Here is a 24,003-nt window from a genome sequence, read left to right on the forward strand (position 1 = left end):
TGACAGTGAACACTCATGCGCAGATGACAGAAACACGGGCAGAAATTTTGTTTGGACAGTAGAAAACAGTTCTGGGGTGAAGAAGCAGATACATGAACCATCAGCATAAAGATGATGATTGAAATTGTGTTTATGAATGAGATACTGCACCCTCAAACCACGCAAACAACTCCCAGCCTGAGCTGTGCATAGCTGAAGGACATGATATGACCTTCAGAAAACACACTGTTTGCTCCGAGTCTGAATGCAGTTGAGGAGTTGCTTTCCTGATTGTCTTTGTACCATACTGAGAAACCTGTTCAGTCAAGTATAGATTTGAACCCAATATTTGGTAAGTGGAGAAAAATATCCAGTGTTTATTGTTTTAAGAATTTACTGATGCCTTCTGCAAACATCCTCCTGTAGCTGCTATCAAAGTACATGCCCTGTAACTCCATGAATTACAATGTTTCCCTGTACTGGAAATGTTTTTCTTCACAGTTATCCCTGAGGCAACTGTACCACATTCCTGTGCCTTGGTCAGCCAAAGGAATGAAAACTATTTTCATTTCATATTAAGCTTTCAGAAATTAGCAGCAGTTATCCATCACCCCTATTTATGTCACTCAGCGTTCCGGTGATATTTTATTTGTAACATTTAGCTGCTTTATCAGAATTGTCCATATTGGAAATCCAATATCCTTTCTCATTAAGAAGCATTGGAAGACAGCACAGTCTTGATTTATAGGCATGTCGATGCAGTGCTCTTCATTCAAAGTGTGTCCTTGTTTGCTGGCCTGGAGTAAATGTTAAAAAATGCTATACAATAACATCTGCTATTACACAATAGCTCTCTATGTTGCTTCCAGCAATGTTACAATAACTCAGCATTGCATAATTTCTCACATAAAACAATGAGAGCGTATGCTAGCCTGTAGAAGAGTGAATGGCCTCAAGTAATAAATACCTCCCAAAGATACTCAGCACAAAACTTCATTGTTTCTGTGAAGAAAAGTTTTGCCATAGTAGTTGCATTGTGGTTCAATCCAATGAGTAATAAACATTTTTGATGATGAAAGAGTTGAATTGGCCCAAATCCCACAGAAGCACTGACAAAGGACTGGGATACCATGCAACTGAAAAAATGTACAAATGATTTAAATCATTTTAGAGTGACAGATGTGGTCTAGTGGCCTGAGCATGAGGCTGAGAGCCATGAACCCAGACCGGATGGTGACGTTCTCTGTGGCCTGGATAGAGAATGTTTCCCATCTGCAAAATAGGGATAACACTTTCTCACCACAGAGGGGTTGTTTTCATAGACTTTAGGCCCGAGGGAACCTATTAGATCTTCCTGGCTAACAGGTCATAGAATGTTGAGGATTAATTATGGAGCTGGTATATATTTTTCAAACATAACTTTTGTGGAAAATGCTGTTTTGCATAAAGCAAAAGTTATTGAAAAGCCCTTTAGATTTCTCCAGCATTTCCTGATTTCAGTGACAATTCAAAAAAATGGTGTAATTTCAGGGGGGGTAATACAAAATGTTGGTACTTTTACACCAACACTTTTAGTTATTTGTGATTGATGCAATTCAGTAACTAGTGATTGGCCTGTAGCTTGTGAGTAGTGAGTGAATTTTGTCACATGTTGATACTGTGATGTTACCTGATTGGATAAATCCATACATTCTTGGACAGCATGCAGTCAGCTTGGGTGACTTGCATGTCACAGAAGATGAGCTACTGCTCTGTTTGGCACAGGGTGTGGGACCAAGATACACTGTATGACTGACCATATGCTTGTGGGGTTCCCAGTAGGTCTGCTGAGCTACACCTTCTTCTTCCCAATGTTTGAGAGGAGGAAGTGGATTTTGAGCTGATGTTTGCAATGGTCAGTGAAACAATTTGAAACTCTTGGATGAGCTCTTCATTACAGGGGAATTCTGGGCTGATCTTATATTTTGTGGGTCTGTCCATCAGCTAGTTGGGTTCTTTGTAGAGCTGCCAGGCTACATCCCTCTAAACCCCAAATCTGTTTAAGCTTGGGTTGTTTTTTTCTTCTTATTTGTTGTGGGCAGATGCACTGGATGTGAGGAACAATTCACCCTGCCTAAGACTCACTAAAATAACTCCCTCAAAATGGTCTCCTGACATTTCCTCCACTGAGTGTTAGAGAGTAGGGTGTGGCAGTTGTGCTTAGTGGTCTGAGCAGAGTGAATAGCCAGTACTAGGAACCCCCAAGTCAGAACTGGAGTGAGGTCAGATGCCAGAGCACAGAGTCAGATTTGAAGTCAGGCATCTGCGCCAAGTGTCAGACATGGGTTACCTGAAGTTAGTCAAGGCAGGAACTGAGCTGGGAACAAACAAGTGCGGGCTCTCTCTCACAGCCATGGGCAAATGCTTTATACAGCCAGCAGCCTACAGCTGCTGTTCAGCTTAAGAGCCCGTCTGCTGATCCCCTCAGCCAATCAGGCAATTTGGCCAATCAGGTGGCTCAATTGGGGCCCAGCTTGCCTAGGGACTTAGATTGCCTAGGGTTAAGCTAGCAAGTAGGCAGGGTAGCAGCAGGTCGCTGCTCCTGACACTGGATCAGCATTTTCAACTGGCTAGTTTTGAAACTTTGACACACTGTTCATTTGGAATTTTTTTCTTTTCACCATTTTTTTTCATTCATAACCATTAGAATTTTTCATTTGGCAAGACACTTGCAATTTCAACACTTCTTTGTCTTTTGGAACAAAAAGAATTTTGAACATTTCCACGGAATTGTTCTTGAATTTTCTGACTTGCTCTTATTAATTAGTTAGGGTCACATGGTGACAAGGCCTTGTGAAGGGTGTGTGGGGGCATGTATCTGTAATCTGTAATCAGGAAGGCCAAATCACACCTGGAGTGGCAGCTAGCAAGAGATGTTAAGAGTAACAAGAAGGGTTTCTTCAGGTATGTTAGCAACAAGAAGAAAGCCAAGGAAAGTATGGGCCCCTTCCTGACTGAGGGAGGCAACCTAGTGACAGAGAATGTGGAAAAATGTAATGTACTCAATGCTTTTTTTGCCTCTGTCTTCACGAACAAGGTCAGCTCCCAGACTACTGCACTGGGCAGCACAGCATAGGGAGGAGGTGACCAGCCCTCTGTGGAGAAAGAAGTGGTTCGGGACTATTTAGAAAAGCAGGATGAGCACAAGTACATGGGGCCAGATACGCTGCATCCGAGAGTGCTAAAGGAGTTGGCGGATGTGATTGCAGAGCCATTGGCCATTATCTTTGAAAACTCATGGCGATCCGGGGAAGTCCCGGACGACAGGAAAAAGGCTAATGTAGTGCCCATCTTTAAAAAAGGGAAGAAGGAGGATCCTGGGAACTACAGGCCAGTCAGCTTCACCTCAGTCCCTGGAAAAATCATGGAACAGGTCCTCAAGGAATCAATTCTGAAGCACTTAGAGGAGAGGAAAGTGATCAGGAACAGTCAGCATGGATTCACCAAGGGAAAGTCATGCCTGACTAATCTAATTGCCTTCTATGACGAGATAACTGGCTCTGGATGAGGGGAAAGTGGTGGACATGTTGTTCCTTGACTTTAGCAAAGCTTTTGACACGGTCTCCCACAGTATTCTTGCCAGCAAGTTAAAGAAGTATGGGCTGGATGAATGGACTATAAGGTGGATAGAAAGTTGGCTAGATTGTCGGGCTCAACGGATAGTGATCAATGGCTCCATGTCTAGTTGGCAGCTGGTATCAAGTGGAGTGCCCCAAGGGTCGGTCCTCGGGCTGGTTTTGTTCAATATCTTCATTAATTATCTGGAGGATGGTGTGGATTGCACGCTCAGAAAGTTTGCAGATTACACTAAACTGGGAGGAGAGGTAGATACGCTGGAGGGTAGGGATAGGATACAGAGGGACCTAGACAAATTAGAGGATTGGGCCAAAAGAAATCTGATGAGGTTCAACGAAGACAAGTGCAGAGTCCTGCACTTAGGATGGAAGAATCCCATGCACCGCTACAAACTAGGGACTGAATGGCTCGGCAGCAGTTCTGCAGAAAAGGACCTTGGGGTTACAGTGGATGAGAAGCTGGATATGAGTCAACAGTGTGCCCTTGTTGCCAAGAAGGCCAATGGCATTTTGGGATGTGTAAGTAGGGGCATTGCCAGCAGATCGAGGGACGTGATCGTTCCCCTCTATTGGACATTGGTGAGGCCTCATCTGGAGTACTGTGTCCAGTTTTGGGACCCACACCACAAGAAGGATGTGGAAAATTGGAAAGAGTCCAGCGGAGGGCAACAAAAATGATAGGGGACTGGAACACATGACTTATGAGGAGAGGCTGAGGGAACTGGGATTGTTTAGTCTGCGGAAGAGAAGAATGAGGGGGGATTTGATAGCTGCTTTCAGTTACCTGAAAGGGGGTTCCAAAGAGGATGGATCTAGACTGTTCTCAGAGGTAGCTGATGACAGAACAAGGAGTAATGGTCTCAAGTTGCAGTGGGGGAGGTTTAGGTTGGATATTAGGAAAAACTTTTTCACTAGGAAAACTTTTTCACTACACTGGAAAAAGGGTTACCTTTTTTTAAGCGTTACCTAGGGAGGTGGTAGAATCTCCTTCCTTAGATATTTTTAAGGTCAGGCTTGACAAAGCCCTAGCTGGGATGATTTAATTGGGGATTGGTCCTGCTTTGAACAGGGCGTTGGACTAGATGGCCTCCTGAGGTCCCTTCCAACCCTGATATTCTATGATTCTATGATCTGTTCCCCCTAGTATGGACCATGCAAGCCTCTCACAATTGTAGTCCCTCCAATTAGCAAAGCATAATGACTTCTCCCTTGGAGCACGTTGCCCCCAAGTGGAGGAGGTGAAACCATGGCTCCATCCCCACCTGTGTAGCAGTTTTAAGCAGGGGAGCGGAGCTAGGAGGATGTGGCATCTGTAGGCTGGTGCAACCTGTTTAGTACTTGACATCAAAGGCCAGTCTGGGGCAAACTGTGTCTCATTGAGTACAGAGCCTAAGCATAGTTCACTGAAATACTGTAGAGAGTTTATTAGCTCTGTTTATTATTTGTTTAGCAACCAAAATGTGCTTGGCGCTGAACAATACAAAGAAATAAAACTAGCTCCTGCCCCAAAAATCTTCTAGTGTAAAGAGATTCCTATCATCCCAATGAAGATGAGTAGTTCAAAATCAGATCCAGATTTCCCATAATGCAGAGTGGAGACAGAGGAGGAGGATGTGGATTAATCTTTAGTTTTTACATTATTTGCAAGTTAATATAACTTGGCAGGTTACTGTTGTACCCTCAGGCAATAAAAACAAAAGTGTGTGGCTAACTTCTACATTGGCTTGTACTCAGCACAATTCCACTGATTTTTCATAGGGTGAAACTGGCTCTGACAATGTAATAGGGAAGGATATGCTTATAGGGCAGCCTTTTTGTGTGTGTGCACACTCTCACATTATATGAGAAAAGCAAAAGTCTTATCAGTGTCTTCCCACCTCTTGGTTTTAGCACTGACTGCCCCCTGCAAATCATTGTAAGCCAAGGCCGGTAATTCTGCTCTCAAGGGGGGTAATGAAAAGCAGGAAATAGGGAGATATTTTTGGACTGCATGGCCCCAGAAGAATACTATGTAACATTGCTAAATTCAAAAGGGAGTAATGCCAGTAGTTAGAAAAGGGCATCGTGGGCCAACTTTCAGAGGATGGTGTCTTAGCCAAATAAAGGGTAACATTCCAATGTAAAACAAGCTTGCACTAAGAGCTTGGAAAAGCTAAACCCGTTAGTACATTCTTGTTACGCTTATTTACCTTTTGCAATATTAATGCACTTCTTACTGTACTCTAGCAACACCCTAAACCCTGAGAAGAGACTTTCTGCCCTCACACACAAAATGTGGCCAATCCTAGCTATCATCCTCTCCCCCATATGGTCATGGAAAACAATGGAATCCGTACGTGATGGGTTTTTTGAGGAGAGGGGATGTTTGTGTTCTCAGTCTGATTTTGTGAAAATAACATTGTATTTCAGCCTCCATTTTGAGTGTCACTTTGATTATGTGCCTTACTGTACACTGTCCCTGTCATGTTAGATTGTGTCATCTCTGATGCTTTGGTGTCCAACCTTGAATGAAAGGGCCATCACCAGCTGAATAGCTTCACTCTGACGGAACAATGGGGGAGTCTTTTAATGATTCTCTGACCAATGGAGCTCCCATGACATTGCAGAATGAAAAGACTCCAGTGAAAGGACAGAAAGAAAAAAAAATGACAGAAATTTAAAAAGGTGTTGCAGACTGATCTTAAAAGAGACATGCTTGATAAGTGAGGGAGAGACCATCTCGACGCCAGTTAGACCCAGTGTGCTTTGAAGCATGCAGAATCCAAAGGTTGAGTCCCATACAGCAGTCTGATGATGGGCCATGAGCACTGTAACACAATGCTGCACCAATGAGCAGTTTGGGAACAAGCTTTTTTTTTTTTGGGGGGGGGGGGCTGCTACCTGTGGGGACCATATGGTGAGGATTGGGGGTGAGACATGAGAAGAGGCTGGACATTGAACATAGTTCCTCATGGTGGTGGCACTGGCTGGCTGGGGTGCAGTAGTGGCCCCAAAGCCCCCTTCAATCTTAGCTCTTAGCATTTTTCATACTTCCCAACAGCCCCTGTTGTTCACTCCCAGCTTCTGGCAGTCAGAAACGACACCAGAGCATGGGGGTTGCATCCTTGATCATTTTAGCTAATAGCCTATCCTCCATGAATTTATCTAATTCTTTTTTAATCCAGTTGTAGTTTTGACCTTCACAACATCCCCTGGCAATGAATTCCACATGGTGACTGTGCATTGTGTGAAATAGTACTTCCTATTGTTTATTTTAAACCTGCCTATTAATTTAATTGGGTAACCCCTCCCCCCCGGTTCTTGTATTAGGTGCCACTGCACATTGAGTGGCTGTTTTCAAAGAACTATCCACAATGACTCCAAGATCTCTTTCTTGAGTGGTAACAGCTGATTTAGACCCCATTGTTTGTATATATAGTTCGGTTTATGTTTTCCAATGTGCATTACTTTGCCTTTATCAACACTGAATTTCATCTGCCATTTTGGTGCCCAGTCACCAATGTTTGTGAGAATGCTTTGTAAATTTTTGTAGTCTGCTTTGGACTTAACTATTTTAAGTAATTTTGTACCATCTGCAAATTTTGCCACCTCACTGTTTACCCCTTTTCCAGATCATTTATAAAGATGTTGAACAGCACTGGTCCCGGTACAGATCCCTGGGAGACACTGCTATTTACCTCTCTCCAATATGAAAACTGACCATTTATTCCTACTTTTTGTTTCCTATCTTTTAACCAGTTACTAATCCATGAGAGGATTTTCCCTTTTAATCCATGACTGCTTACTTTGTTTAACAGCCTTTGGTGTGGGCCCTTGTGAAAAGCTTTCCGTGAGCCCAAAAACTCTTTATCCACTGCATCACCCTTGTCCATGTTTGTTGACCCCCTCAAATATTTTAATAGATCAGTGACATATGATTTCTCTTTACAAGATCCATGTTGATTCTTCCCCAACCAATCATCTATGTGTCTGATAATTCATTTCTTTACTACACTTTTAAATAGCTTGTCTGGTACTGAATTTAATCTTACCAGACTATAATCATCAGAGTCACCTCTGGAGCCTTTTTAAAATATCAGTGTCTCATTAGCTACCCTCCTGTTATCTGGTGCAGAGGCTGATTGAAGCAATAGGTTACATATGACAGTTAGTTGTTATGCAGTTTCATATTTCAGTTACTTCAGAACTCCTGGGTGAATACCATCTCGGGTGAATACCCTGGCGACTTATTACTGTTTAATTTATCAATTTGTTCCAAACCTCCACTAGTGACACCTCCGTCTGGGACAGGTCCTCAGATTTGTCACCTAAAAAAGAATGGCTTGGGTATAAGGATGTTTCTCATATGCTCTGCAGAGAAGAGCAATGTAAAGAATTCACGTAGCTTCTCTGAACTTCCTTGTTTTCAGTGAGTGCTCTGTTAGCACCTTGATTGTCTGTTGGCCCCACTGATTGGTTGGCAGACTTCCTTCTTCTGATGTACTTAAACATTTTTTTTGCTGCTAGTTTCTGTCTTTTGCTACTTGCTCTTCAAATCGTTTTTTTGGCCTGACTAATTATACTTTTATACTGACTTGCTCCTTTCTCTTTTCCTCACTAGGATTTGACTTCCACTTTTTAAAGCATGCTTTTTTGTTTCTAGGTGCCTGTTTTACTCTGCTGGTTAGCCATGATGCAGACATGCCAAACTCGTGGAGAAAATGCAGAAATTGAGCTTGTTTTGGACTTAATTGGCTTGTGAGTTGCTTGTTGGCTAGTTTTTGCTTGTAGCTTGTTTGGCTTGTAGTTTGTTACTTGTTGTAGCTCAGGGATCAGCAACCTTTGGCCTGTGGCCCGCCAGGGTAAGTCCCCAGGCGAGCCGGGCCGGTTTGTTTACCTGCCGGGTCCGCAGGTTCGGCCGATTGCAGCTCCCACGGGCTGCGGTTCACCCTCCCAGGCCAATGGGGGCTGCGGGAAGTGGCAGCCAGCATATCGTAGCCCCCAATGGCCTAGAGTGCCGAACCGTGGCCAGTGGGAGCTGCGATCGGCCGAACCTGCAGACACGGCAGGTAAACAAACTGGCCCAGCCTGCCAGGGGGCTTACCCTGGTGGGCCGTGAGCCAAAGATTGCCGATTCCTGTTTTAGCTTGTTGCTTGTTTTTTTTAATCAGCTCCCGGCAAGCAGGGGCAAGGGGGGAGAGAGTCAGGGGTGCACAGAGGGCTCACCATAGTCCCAGACTGCATGCTGGGGGAATCTAATCATTCAGAGTATTGGGGTTCTTAGGGTTTGATTTGTTTGGGCCTTGTTTTGAAATAGGATTAGCTTGATTTTTGGCTTATTGTAAAAGTTGGGGTACTTATTTACTGCGTTAAAGTTGGCAACTGTGCCATGGTGGCATTTTTTGGTCCTCTTACTATTGTTCTTTGTTTGGATTATACATTTAGTTTAAGCCTCTTTAAGCCCGTAAGAAATTCACATGCATTTGCAAAATTCAGATGCATATTGATAGGTTGATTTTCAGCCTCCCAAATGTGAGGCATATTTTGTTCTGGGGTTTGGGTTTAGGCTTATTATTCATTTTAATATAAGATTGATTGTGGGATTTTCTTTGATTTTTTTAAAAATAAATTGATATGGCAAAGCTGGAGAAATAAATACAATGCTTAGTGTAAAATAAAATTCAGAACTCAAGTAAATCTGAGCTTTATTTAAAAAATACTCTTTTCACAGAAGGACCTTACAGAAGTGAGTTTTAGTCTACATAATATTGCTGGTAATTTGTTTTTTTGCAACAGAACTGATGGCCCCACTATAGATGGCAGAATCCTGAATAAGACACTTTAATAAATAACCTTAAATTTGGTTATTAGAGGAGGGAAAAAGGCCAGCAACTTAGTATTCATATTACATTATGTAGCCTTTTGTCCCTTAATCTTCAGCCTTATCCAATCTTGAAAGATTTATAGTTTGCTAATGTTATAAAGTAAAAGGACAGTTTCCTACCCAAAGAGGTCAGTCAAATTCACTCCAATCAACAATCAGTGGATTAACACATCACTGAATGACTTATAACTTTACTGCCACCAGAACATTCCTGTTCAAAAACATGACAGTGAGAATGCCAAAACAGACAGCAGGGTTTATCTGCTGGTTGCTGCAGGTTTGAATGAATGCAAACCCTTTGGCCAAAGACTGCATTGGCTCACTCTTGGTTAAGAAAGAGTCTGTTCTCATGACTGGTGATATGGAAGTATATATTCTTCAAGAATTTGTCAGAACGTCTGAATATTTTCATTTTGATAGAGATGGGACCAAACTAAATTCCTGCATGAACACTGCCAAAATAGGGGGCGGGGGAGGGCAGTGTCCATCTGGACCTGACTTGGGATCTGGACCCAGCTTCACTCAAATCAATTAAAGTTTTCCAATTGGCTCCAAAGGGAACAAAATCAAGCCAGTGGTGGTTGATACCTCTATTCCTTACAATGGGCCAAACCAAACCCGCAGATCTTAACACCTGAAACCCATGCAGAGGACTGGGATAGAGGAGCATCAAGAGATTGTTTTGTACCACCTTTGGGCTTTTGGCCTTCCAATTTGGGAGCACTATTTACAACAGCCTAAGGAATGCTGTAATTTATGGGCAAAAGCAATGGGCCCCAAGGCGTCGTAGTGACAGCTGGGAATCACAGGAGCCGTGATTTGGCCACACCCTCTCCCCAGCCTCTGCTGGCTTTACATCAGTTGGGGATTCCCCAATGCCAAGTGAATCCTCAATTGGCTGTTCAAGTCTCTTTGGACCAGTACAGCGGTGCACAGGGACTGAAGCAGATTAAAGGATCTGACCCTCTACTGTTATCCTTCATTTGATTATTCATTTCACAAATAGGCCATACTGATACTCATGTCCAGTGAATTCTTCAAGGAAGTGATTGTAACTATTGTTCTGACAAAAAGGACAGACACACTGGAAGAAACAACATCATTTTCAAGTACTAGTAAACTTACCTTTACTTTTGGTTGATGTTTAAATGCACATTAAAACTGGTTGGCCAATTTTTCAGGTAGTGTAGTGGTTCTCAAATTTCATTGCACCATAACCCCCTCCTGACCACAAAAATTACTACATGACCCCAGGAGGGGGGACTGAAGCTTGAGCTCACCCCAGCCCTGCTGCCCCGGGCTGGGGCGGGGGGTAATAGCTGAAGCCCAAGGACTTCTGCCCTAGGCAGGAGGCATGTAACCTTAGCCCCCTTTCAGCTTTGGCCGTGGGGCTCGGGCTTTGGCTTCAGCCTCGGCCCCAGCAAGTCGAACACCAGCCTTGGCTATCCCATTAAAATGGGGTCAAACCCCACTTTAGGCTCCCGACCCATAGTTTGAGAACCTCTGAGCTAGTGTAAATTGGTATCGCAGTATTGAAATGAGTGGAGTTACAAAAGTGAGAATCTGATCCAATATTTATGTTGTCTTTGCTTTATATAAAATAAGTACATGTTTGTCATTTAAAAAAAGAAAATAGTAAACAAATATACAAATCTTGGGCCAAAGCCTTAGCTGCAGTAAAGTGACAGCACCATTTACTTCACTGGAACTATGCTGATTTATGCCAGCAGAGGATCTGGCCCCTTACATACAACTTTCTTAATCTAGAAAAGTGCTTCCCAGCATCTGGAGGGATTAAGTCTGGAGGCACACATTTCAGGCTATAAGATTACCTATATGGCATATCTACAAATGTTAATGATCAAAAAATTATCCCTGTCCTTTTCTTAAATCCAGACATGATATTTGTCTCTGTGACCTCCTGTGTCAGTAAATTCCAAAAGTCAACTATATGTTACATGAAAACAACAAATCCTTTTGTTCTAAATCCATTGCCCATTTGTCTCATTGTTCATGTATATGTGATTGGCAAAAAGGGAAGGGCTGATTCATTCTCACTATGCCCTTCACCCGATCAAACACCTTAGTTAAATCCTTTGTAACTCTTTTCCCACGCAAGCTATATAACTCCAGCCTTGGCAATCTGTTTTATGGGAGCCTTGCCTTACCACTTCACCATGTTCACGTACTGTTACTTAGAGTCCAATAAATGAGTTTGTCTGCTGAAAGGCAGGGCTTTCCTGCCAATTGTCAGCGGGAAGGATCAGGTGAATGAAAGGCACTCTCGAGTCATAATCTGTTATGAGCTGCCAAACACCCTCTTGTCCAAGCCACTTTGATCTTTGGGGCTGGAAGGGCAGTCCTGCTTTATTATAAGGTCAGTATTTAAAAAAAATACACAGCTACTGGCATTTATAGCCAAAGCTCTTTCTATATGGTACATAGACCTCTTTGTAGTATGTCAGGGCAGAAGATTATGTGCATCCAGCGTATACGTGCAACTAACATCTTGTGGAAAAAAGAGCACATTGGAAATGGCATGATTAGTTAATTTTCAGAACATAACCTGCCTGCTTTAATTTTTTGGCCTATCTCTTTTTCCCTATTTTTCAATTCCTGACCCTATGTTTGGCCTCTGTTCCGAATCCATTCCTTATTTCGGCTACTTTATGCTGGCTGGTGCTCCTGGCACTTGTTAGCAGCAACTTGAATAGGACCTCTCTGAAATTCTCATTATATACATAAAGCCTTGCCAATGCTGGAAATTAACCAGTGGCATGGTCAATCTATTCAAACAGTTACATTTTTATTACTTCTCTGTCATTGCCCTAATGTTTCAAAATCCAGAAATATAATGTTGTAAAGGATTGTACTTACAAATCTGAAAGGCAGGAAGTATTATGATTAATTCTCTAGTCCTCTTCAATATCCTACACCCCCGTTCCACATTGTCTAATAAATGCAGCCGTGACTGTGTACCGTCAACCACCAGTTGAAGTCTCGCCCAATAGCTGAAAGTTGTTACCACCTGATGCTTTTCAATGGATTATTTGAAATGATTGAAATGGATTATTTGAGTTTATGCTCAAATAAATTGGTTAGTCTCTAAGGTGCCACAAGTACTCCTTTTCTTTTTGTGAATACAGACTAACATGGCTGTTACTCTGAAACTTGAAATGAACTGACAATCTCAGTTTTATTCCTCATGGACAGATGATAGCAATGATAGCAGATGACAGGAAAAGGAGTAATGGTCTCAAGTTGCAGAGGGGGAGATTTAGGTTGGATATTAGGAAAAACTTTTTCACTAGGAGGGTGGTGAAACACTGGAATGCGTTACCTAGGGAGGTGGTGGAATCCCCTTCCTTAGAAGTTTTTAAGGTCAGGCTTGACAAAGCCTTGGCTGGGATGATTTAGTTGGGATTGGTCCTGCTCTGGGCAAGGGGTTGGACTAGATGGCCTCCAGAGATCCCTTCCAACTCTGTTATTCTATGATTCTATGATGACCGCATCCCCAGAAGAACCACCACAATTGTTACCTGTGTTGGCAGCCACAGCAGGGATATTGAACACTGTACGATCATTGAAGCTTCTTAAAGGGTATTCAGTGAGTGCATTTGCCTTATTCAGTGAAGACCAGTGAAATATGATTTATTAGATACAACTGGTTGAAGAAAGGATGTAATTTTCACAAAAATATTTTTTAGAAAAAATTGAAACTGTAATGAAATATTTATTGAATTTTTTGACATTTTAAACAATTTTTGACATTTTTCAATCAGTCCTCTAGAAAGACAGACATTTTTATTACAATTTTCATGAAAAAAATCAGCCCAGTTTTTCACTGAAATTTGACATTTTGACAAAACTTGAAATTGCAAATTTTGAATTTTTTTGACCTACTATAATTTAAATATTTTTTTTATTTGGCTCTTTGATCAGTTCTCCTGGGCTTCTGGTAGGAGATGCTTCTTTTTTCTTCACTTCTTTCACTTCTATCTTTTTTTCCGACCTTGAAATATTGAAAGACAAATTAATATGACAAAAAGTTCTGTTCCTTTTAAAAACAAGAAATAGCATAATCTGATGGTTTAAGAGTAGGGCTGTCAGGAGCCAGAGTGCAAAATAGGATTTAATGAGTGCCTGGAAAGGCAGTTAGGTCCACCTTTAAACCACGGGCAACTTGAAATTTTGCGTTTCACCTAGAAAAGGTAACTTGACTGAAGTGGTTTTGAAAATCAAAATTTAGAAAAATAACATTTTTCCTCAAAAAGAGTTCAGTTTTTGAGTGCAAGTAGGCTCACAATTTCATTTTCAGTTGAGCAAAAAATGTGAAATTTCAGGTATTTTATTGAACTTGACCAGTCTACTTATATTATAAACTCTGAATGGCCTTTAATCTTTGTGTGTGTGTGTTGTGCATAGCAGAATAATAATATCTGTGTAGCACTGAATAATTGAATAAAATAAAACCCCTCAGATTTAGAGGTTTTGATTTAAATCAGAACTCCAGACCATGTGAGATTCGTCTACTACTGCTCTATATGCTTAAATGGGATTTGGAAAATATGGATTACATGGTGACTCAACTGATAATACATCCAGATTTTCAGCTGGTGTAAATCTTCATAGTTCCATTGACATCAGTAGAATATGCTGATTTACACTAATAAAGGATCTGGCCCTGCACAATATTTATCTGAAAGCAAATTAATAATATTGCTTCTCACAGGGACTGGTTGGAAAATTTTTATCAAAACATATTTTTGAGAAAAAATGGCGTTTTTTAAATCAGAAAAAACAATTCTCCCCCCCCTCTCCGCCCCCCGCCAGATCTGTTTTCAGTAGTTAAAAACTGCAAGATTTATTGTCAGGGTTTTCTTTTCTTTTCTTTTCAGTTTTGGATTTTTGGGTTTTCAGCTTTTCAGTGAGAACCTGAAATGCTAAATGAAGAATTTCAACATAAATGAAAAAAAAATTCTGCAAAGTTTTTTCACAAAAAATAAAATACATTTAGACCAACAGTTCACTCATGAGTGATGACAAATCCTTGCCATAAGTGATAATAAAATATTACATTTTATTTGCTAACACATGTTCAATTCCAGTATTTAAATTAATATTGCTGTTTGTGAATGAATCACAACTACTTTCCTGTAAATGCAAGGCATGTGATAAGCAAAAATAATCCCATGCCTGTTTGAATAAAGAATTCTTATGCCAAGAACTGAAACACCCTTCTTTCAGGCTGTCCCTGGATGTGACTGGAGTTCAGTTATTTGTGGCATAATAATGATTGAGCCACTGCAAGGAATCCAAAATTGATTCAAAGTGAAGGCTGGGCTAAACCAAAAAACCAACACAAAATCCCATCTGGAATGTTTAGACCCAATGCATATTTTAATGCTATACCCTGGGTTACACTCAGGCTACAACAGAACTTTTCTAGTGGTATTGCAATCTTGTTTGAGTGGCATGGCTGAATATTTTATTCTTTTTTAAAAAAAAATCCTCTGGCAAAGGAAAACAAATCAGCTTGTGCCCTTTTCTAGTGTCTTTTTCTTTGAGAAAAACAAAACCAAATTGAACTAACAAAAATGAAAAACAAAAGTATGTGATTGTTATATGGAGACGCAGCCATGCCAGATTAAGCACCTATCTTGTTGCTGACAATGACCTGGACCAGATGGTTCAGAGAAAGGTGAAAAAACCCCGAAGTGGGCAATTATGGAACAGCCTGCCCATAGGAAATTTTTTTCAAACCCCCATTATTTAGAGGTTGGACTAAAGGATGAGGGTTTATAACCCTTCCAATCTTAAAAAAAATTCCGTTATAAAGTAACTATGGATTATCTCATTTTCCAAATAAATGCACAATCATTTTTGAATCCTATTAACCCTGTCTACATGGGGACACTGAGGAAAATTAATCTGAAATTAACTAAAGGTATGAATGTAAAGTGGATTAGTTAAACTGTATCAAACCCCTGCATGGACTTTCTCATTTAGAATGAAAGTGGCCTTAATTTGATTTAGTTTCATTCATCAAACTGGATTAAGGCCACCTTAATTCTGAATGAGAGTATCCACACAGGGATTTAACGCAGTTTAACTAATTTACTTGAATTTTCCTGAGTATCCAATGTAGACAAGTCCCTGAGTAATATATTGTAGCAGTGAGTTCCATAGGCTATTTCTAGTGTGTATTTTAACAAGTTCCCTTTTATCAGTTTAAGTTTGTTGTGGACAGTTAATATCACTACAACTAACTAGTGTCAGGTTTCAGAGTAACAGCCGTGTTAGTCTGTATTCACAAAAAGAAAAGGAGTACTTGTGGCACCTTAGAGACTAACCAATTTATTAGAGCATAAGCTTTCGTGAGCTACAGCTCACTTCATCAGATGCATATCGTGGAAACTGCAGCAGACTTTATATATACTCTGTATATATACTCTGTATATATAAAGTCTGCTGCAGTTTCCACGATATGCATCTGATGAAGTGAGCTGTAGCTCACGAAAGCTTATGCTCTAATAAATTGGTTAGTCTCTAAGGTGCCACAAGTCCTCCTTTTCTTTTAACTAGTGTCAGTTAGCCATTAAAGCAACACCTAATTTTAAAAGGTTATTTCCTACTGTAACCTTTGTTCCTTTATTTAATTTATGGTGAATTGCAACAATTGGTCCCAAGACTCCTCCTTTTAAGGTTACTAATTTCCCTTCTGAAGGCCTGTAACTCTAATTTGACTGAAGGAATGGAACATTAACAAATTTTAGTTCTTATGATCTCAGCCATCAGAGGCCCTGCGGGCCCTAAACTCCCATGGACATCAGTGGATAAAATAGACTGAGCCATGCCTTTATATTATTTATTATTAATTATTATCGTTATTATAATACACGCCTTTGTCACCTCCCATCTGCACTGTAATGCAACGTACTTGGGCATGAAGCCATCAGCCCTTCGGAAACTCTAACTAAATCAGAGTGCAGAACATATATCAGCAACAAAAGCACATCAGACCAATTCTTGGCTGTCTACATTGGCTTCCTACAGAATAACAAGTCAAACTGAATGCTTGGTCCTTATCTTCAAGGGACTCAATGGCCTAAACCCAGGATATCTAAAAGATCACCTAAAGATCTGGGATGAGGATCATGGCTGACAACTGCTCCTCAGGCACAACGGAACTTTCTATCACATGGATAAAGCTTGTCTATGCAGGAGACCGAGCTTTCCCAGGGACTGGTCTAAGATTGTGGAACAAATTCCCACAGAAACGAAGAACCAACTGTGACACTAAGCACCCCTGTATTCACACCCTGCAAACTATTAAGAGTTATGAATTATAACTGTGTGTGTGAACCAGGTATATCAGGGGGATTTGTTAAACGGGCCTAGTCTAAACAAAGGAATGAGTGTTTACCTCAATTAACATAGAAGCAGTAAATAAGCCTCACACTAACAAGTGGGGGAGAAGACAGCATGATGTCTACACCCAGCAGGAGAGAAAAGTTCGGTCTAGGTTTTGCTTTTCTGAAGAAGCCACTTCAAAGATTTACTGCACTATAAAGACAGGGGGATTGAACGTCAAGTGGTAAGCAACTGAACCAGCTGATTGTATACAACAGTGGTTTTTAACCTGTGATCCTCGGACCCTTGGGGGGGTCTTCTTTGTCTGTTTTGTACAGCACAGAGCATACTATATTAAACAAATAAGTCCTATCTCAGGCTAACTCCCATTCACGTGCTGATATCATGGCAAGCACATTTACACAGTTCCAAGGTTGCTGATGCATCAACATTTTGCAGCATCTTATTAACTGCACAGGAATGATGTTCTGGTGTTAAAAATAGTTTGACGCTCTCTCTGCTATTTGTTGCTCATTATCAACATTCCCTGCCAGTTCTACATTCCCTTTAAATGGGAATTTGGCCTCAGTTCAGTGGGAGTTTTGCCTGAGTTAGGACTTCAGAGATAGACCTGTTTATCATGTTTCTTGCATACATAGCAGAGCAGGGTGAATGTTTGGGTAGTGAAGGGGATTGGCTCACCTTGTGATTTACTTTGAGTTTGGGGTTTGAATAAACCAAAACACACACGCTGAAATTGAGTCCAAACCAAGGCGTTTCACCTGATTTCATATGTAAACTGAGTTCTGGATAGTTTGGATGCAAAACTATATGTCAGCCAGGTGCGTCTGAAAGTTTTGTGAACTTTGCAGAATGTTTAAAGAAGCTGGGCTGAATTTCAAATCTGCAATGGAACATGAAAGCAGGTGAGTTTCATGTGGTTTCAGGGTTTTATAGTGAATATTTTGCATTGTTCTAATGACAGATTTAAAAAGCAAACCTTACCAGATGTACTTTACAAAAAAAAAAAAAATCCTAGAATTAGATAGAGAGCGGAGCATGGTAAATGAGCGGATGTGTTCTACTGCTCTCTACTGAAGAGAAATTGACACACAGTTGAGCAGTTCTAAGATCCTATACTGTCCACATGTAACAGAGTTTAAGTGGCAGAAGCTGTGGTTTCATAAGATAAAACACTGCAACGTTCTGCATAATCATAGTATGCAGGATAATGACAATTCATTTAAGGATAAAAGTGTGAGGTTGATGATTATTTTATTTTTTTAAAAAATTTCAGATTAAGATATCAAGTTAGCTGGTAGATAATTTATAAAGAGAAAAAAGAATAAATATGTTAAATAAATTATTTTATTTGTGAAGAGCTAAATGGATATAGATTTTTTGAACAAGGTCTCCTTAAAAGCAAAGTAAACCAGTCCCATACTTCTCTAAAGGCCTGATCAAAAACCTATGAAAATCAGTAGGAGTTTTTCGATTGATTTCAGTGGGATTTGGATTGAGTCCTAGATCCTGAAGCTCTCTTTCCATGGTGAACAGATTCATGGGGCCAAATTCTTAATCCCAAGCGAGATACGCTGATTTACACCAATTGAATATTTGGGCCATAGTGTTTATTATCATTATTATTGTACTGTCATAACACTGAGAGGAGCTAACCAGGATCAAGGCCTTGCTCCACTAGCCCCTGTGCATGTTTATAATGAAAAGATAATCCCTGCCTCAAAGAGTTTACAGTCCATATCTGGAGTTAGTAATGTCATCTTTTTTATATGCAAGAGTTAAATTAGCGTGGGTTGCATAGGTGAAAGAGCCTATTTTCTCAGAGAAATTTTCTGTGAAAAATTTCAAGTTTTCAGTGAAACACTGAAAACGAAGACATTTTAGCTGAAAACTTTTGGCTCAGCATTGAAAATATTAGTTCAGAAATGCCACCACTGTACCTCACAAGAGTTTTAATTTGGGTCCTCATGCTCCCATTCACCTCCCATTCAGTAGGGCTCCCTGATCAGACAACACCTCCTACGATGGACCAAAGGGTCTATTGTACTAATTTAGATGGAGTAAATGGGCCAAAGGTGTTCACATAATCCAGTCACTGTCCAATATTAAACAGTGTAAACAAGGTTTGGGGTTTAGTATACAGAGACCTCAGCCTGCTTAGTATCATGGCAAATACACCATTAAACATCCTTTTAACACTTTATTAAAGATACACAAAAGAAGGGAAAAAAACTACAGCGTTTGAATTGTAAAGAATTAAGTCAGGCTTTCATCTTCACAGCAATTCTTGTTCCCTTTCCCTTTAACTGAGGAGAGTTTAAGAAGGAAAAACGCCTTTGTCTGACAGATGATATCAAAGATGGTAATAGCTGTTCTTTTGGGTTAAAGAGAAGAAATTAGTTGAGAGAAGCTGGAGCTGTTGTTGTTGCTTCTTTTGTTAAAGTGTGATCCCATTTCATCCCAGGTGATGTCTGGGATTCAGATGGAGCTGGTAGGGGTGGTCAACTGGATCTATCTCTCTGGCCCAGTCTGGTTAGGATATCTCTCAGGATTAGGATGACACTGGCCTAGGGTTGCAGGAGATGGTAGGAGCGGCAGCCATGATGGTGAAATTTGCTCCATCTGTTCTTCGGTATTCTCCCCCCTCCAACGTCTCTTTCTTTACGGATTCACAAAGGGAGTGATGGGTGGAATAGCTCATCCCCTCATTGTTTTGTCCATCAATTAGGCCTCATATCCAGCACACCAATTTCTGGCTCCTCATTTTCTGTTTTTACCAAGCAGGATTTTAACATACTCATTGAACCCTAACAGGAGGCCTTTTTGTTTAAACTAATTCAGTCTATCTCCTTTTTGTATCTTTTCCCATCAACATTTGTTATTATAGGTTACTGTGACATCTTATGGACTTTCACAGACTTTTTACAGCTGAGTTCAGAATTAAATCTATAGGCCCAGTTATCATAACAGGTCCCCTTCGGTGAATTGCTATGTTGCATGATGGCAGTCCATGGACATAGTGCATGGTGGGGCATGAAACGTAAGCAATTATTCTCTGCTACATAACTATAGACACCCAAGCACTATAAACAATATTCTTAAATTAGGTACATTCACTTCCCCCCAGTGAATCCCGCCTTGAGTCACTTTTTATGTATAGGTGCAAATACAGTATTTTCCTAAAGAGAGCCTGTCCATCAACTCCATTTTTTTTTAGCAGCTCATAACTGTGAAAAATTATTTAAGGATAAAAGTGAGGCTGATGGTTATTTTACATTTTAAATTAATTCAATTTTTTAAAAAGATATTAATTCGGTTGGTGGATAATTTATAAAGAGAAAAAAGGATAAATATGTTAAATAAATTATTACGACAAAGAGTTTGCCAAGCATGACTCAAGACTACTTGCAGTTAGGAAAAATGTATCTGAACACATCCCAAAGCCAGAATGGGAGCAACCATGTTCGAACATTATATATTATGAATACAGGGTTGAGGCTGCAATGGAATCAGGATCTTAAAATAACCCACACTGATCATCTGCTTTCACTGTGAGAAGCTCACACTTTCCCTTGCTTAAGCTAGGTTAACTTCTTTCAAGAAAAAATAGCTTACAGAAGTCCATGTTCTCTATGAAGAAAAGAAGCAAACTGATCACCACCAGAATAGTACATTTTGGGTTTCCCCCACCATTACTTCTACCCCATTACTAGGCATAACATGATAGTTTCTCATGAAATAGTTAGTGTTCCATGACAGACATACTTTATATAGTACTTGGCACATCTAGATCCATTTTACTCTTGGGCATCAACATCTTTCCCTAAAGATGTTGGCACATGTCATTAATTCTTCCGTGAAATGTTTCTTCAGCTCCCTGCAGGAAATATAATGCCCATAATTCATGGACAAGGTAGTACATGTTCCATTCAGTGATTCATCACTGCCTCATATGGTCAACAAAGAATTTCTCTGCCCCTGTTCAAATCACTATACAAAATGAGCTTTGTCTCTTTCCTTGTAAGTGTCGTTTGTTACAAATCTGAGATTTTTGTGATTCATTTTACACTGAGTCTACAACTCTGAGTCACAACTAAAACATTTGAAGAAAAAATGTGAATAGCTTGTATGAGCATATTTTGGCTAAACAGCAACTTCATGCACAGAGTCAGACTCTTCGACTCTTATTTGCATTGGTGTCAGTCCAAAGAAAGTCCTTTGACTTTTGTGGAGTTACTCTGCATTTACACCAGTGGAACAGAGAAGAATTTGGTCCATTAATTGAAATACATTTCTCAAATGTAACTTATTTACAATGAATATTGGCCAAGACCTACTTGTCTTAGGCATATAAAAATTTCTATTGATTTTAATGGGACTTTTGCATTAATAAGGCAAGCAGAATTTGACCCAGATCCCTAGAGGGTAACACCTCTACGTTAGTCATTTTCTCTCTGCATTAGCAATTTTCAAATTACAGGTAAGGCAGAAACCTTGCTAATATTGTGGGAAATACATTTACACAGTAAAAAAGTTGCTGATGCATTAACATTTCACAGCATATTAACCACACAGGAATAATGTTCTGCTATTAAAAATAATTTGACACTGTCCCTGCTATTTGTTTCTCATTATCAACACTTGTTGCCAGCTCAACGTTCCATAAAGAATGTAAATCCAAACTTGGGAAAATGAGGTAGGGAATATGTGCATTGGCTGATGACATCATCTGCCACGAATGGCTATAAATCTTAAGCGAATTGCAAGTACAAATGTGTAACTCTGAAGGTGCCAGATTTCACACCTGCATTTTTGTAGCTTGCAAATACATCAAGTGCAAAACTTGAGAACATATTTTTTTTCTCCAAATAAACTCAGATATACCTTGGTGATTCCAATCAAGCAAACAAAAAAGGCAGGCAGTCTCTTCTAGAAAAAATATGGTGTAATATTTTATCAAATTGCCATTTTATTTTATTTTAGACACTTTCAGTTGCTTTGAATACTCCATTTATGCCTTCATCAAAATGACAGATTGACAGTCTGGAAAGAGTTTAGAAATTAAGTTTATACTGTAACTTCAAGAAGTCTTCTTGCATGCAGAGTGCCCCATAAGTGAGTGTTAAAGTGCTAATGCCATTTGGACAGGATAATACTAGTTAGCATGTCCAAACCTCTTAAAAGTACAGTCCAAACTATTATATTGCCAATTAAGCAGGAAGATGGAAAATTCTCATCTTTCTATTGGCATGAAAAAGGGTATTTCTAGTGTTTTACACACACACACATGCACTGAGAGAGAGAGAGTCCCTGATCTCATATGTAGGCTCGGCAGAATTAAATTCATATTTTTAAAATAATTTCAATGGATAATATTGATGTTTATTTTAAAGAATGTTTTTGTATTTTTATTTATTTTAATTTGCACAGTTGTGCAAAGTTATGGTCTAAGCCCTTTTTTATTGTTATCTATTTAAATGTTCACAGTTGTGGGAAATTATGGGGGTGTGTCAGACACTATGGGTGCAAATGATCATTGGATTTGAAAATTAAAGCATTATATCCATTAAAACACAAATTGTCAACGTCATATGTCAAAATAAGCAAAATAAATATTCTTAAATCAAACTTCAATAAGTTCTCAAGCAGCATTTTCTTACTTTGCCTATCTGTACAATTCAATTATTATTGATGAAAATAGTTTTCATCAGTTTGTGTGTGTATAGTAAAATCAATGTTTACCCACATTTACAGATAAAAATCTAATCCTTACAGGTTTACATCTATGACAATCTGGCTCCAGGAAATATCTTTTAGGGACGCACATGAGTCTGTTCTGAGGAGGTTAATTCTTCCCCATATATGGGCTCTCACTATAAAAGCCAAAAGTGATCTCCACAGCATTTGAGTCTGGAGGTGAATCAGAAAAAGACAACAGTTGCTTTTATTAAGACTAAAAGATAATGAAGCTGCCATTAATTGAAAATGATAGAGCACAAGCAATCTGGATAGTGAGAGAGAATTCAGTACTGTCTGGTTCCGCAGACACTCCAGCATCCAAACTATGAAGCAGATGCTCAATCATGTTACATGATTAGAACAATCATTCATAGGCTGATTTTCACAGAATGAAGTTAACACTGTTTCCAGGTATTTGTGGAAACAACTGATACACATTACTGTTACTTTGAACCTATAAGCAATCCAGTGTGCTAAATGTCCCTACAGTTTTATCCAATGCCTAGTGACATCAGAGGGAGCTTTCCATTGGCTTCAGGGGGCATTGCATCAGCCTTTAGTGGGGTGAGTTGGGAAGGAGTTCAAACTCAAGAGAAACAGTTGCGGAACACAAGAAGTAGGACAAAAAGCTGTGTGAAATACTCATTGAAACCTCTTTAAACTAACTGACTTTGCAACTGACTTGTCCATGATAAATACTGTCCAAAAAGCTATGGGTGAAATTCTGGTCCCATCAAAGTGAATGGCAAAACTCCCATTGACTTCAGACAGGCAGGATTTCACCCTGTGACTTGAGCAGTTTTGCCATGACCAGTTCTGCACCCACATTGCACACACTCACCTTATGTACTAAGATCAACTTAAATCATGCAGTATAATAAGAGTCATTAGTTAGTAACCTCCTTGGCTTTTGCGGGCCCTTAAAAGATGTCCTTGTTTTGGATGCCATAAATGCTCCTAATTTTTTAATCTCTAGTTCAGCTATTACACTCCTATATTCCCCCCCTCCACCTGCTACTTCCTCTATATTCTACCACTAGAAAACAAACTGTTTCTATTTAAGTTGTTAAAATATCAATTTATTAATTCTGTAAGTTTTAGCTAAAATGTCAGAACATCTGCTTTCAAACTGTAGTACTGAAGTTCTCACACAATTAAAATCTTCACTTTTGCCAACAAAATTTAATGGAAAGAAAATGATTATTCTTCCATTGTGTCTATGTGTGTGGGAAAGGGAGAGGGGGAGGTTGTTAAGTTTTTACTTCTACGATCTGTAACTGAACAATGACTGAAAACGTAGTAGTACTGAATTAAATCTATTCTCTATTAACCCCACTGAGTGACACGAATTGTGCAATAACAATGCACTAATAATAGTACATTTAAAATGATGTATGCAGATGCAATTTTCTGCACCAGCATTTAAGTAGTTAT

Source organism: Lepidochelys kempii, chromosome 3 (genome assembly GCF_965140285.1).
Source record: "Lepidochelys kempii isolate rLepKem1 chromosome 3, rLepKem1.hap1, whole genome shotgun sequence".
NCBI classification, from domain to species: Eukaryota; Metazoa; Chordata; order Testudines; family Cheloniidae; genus Lepidochelys; species Lepidochelys kempii.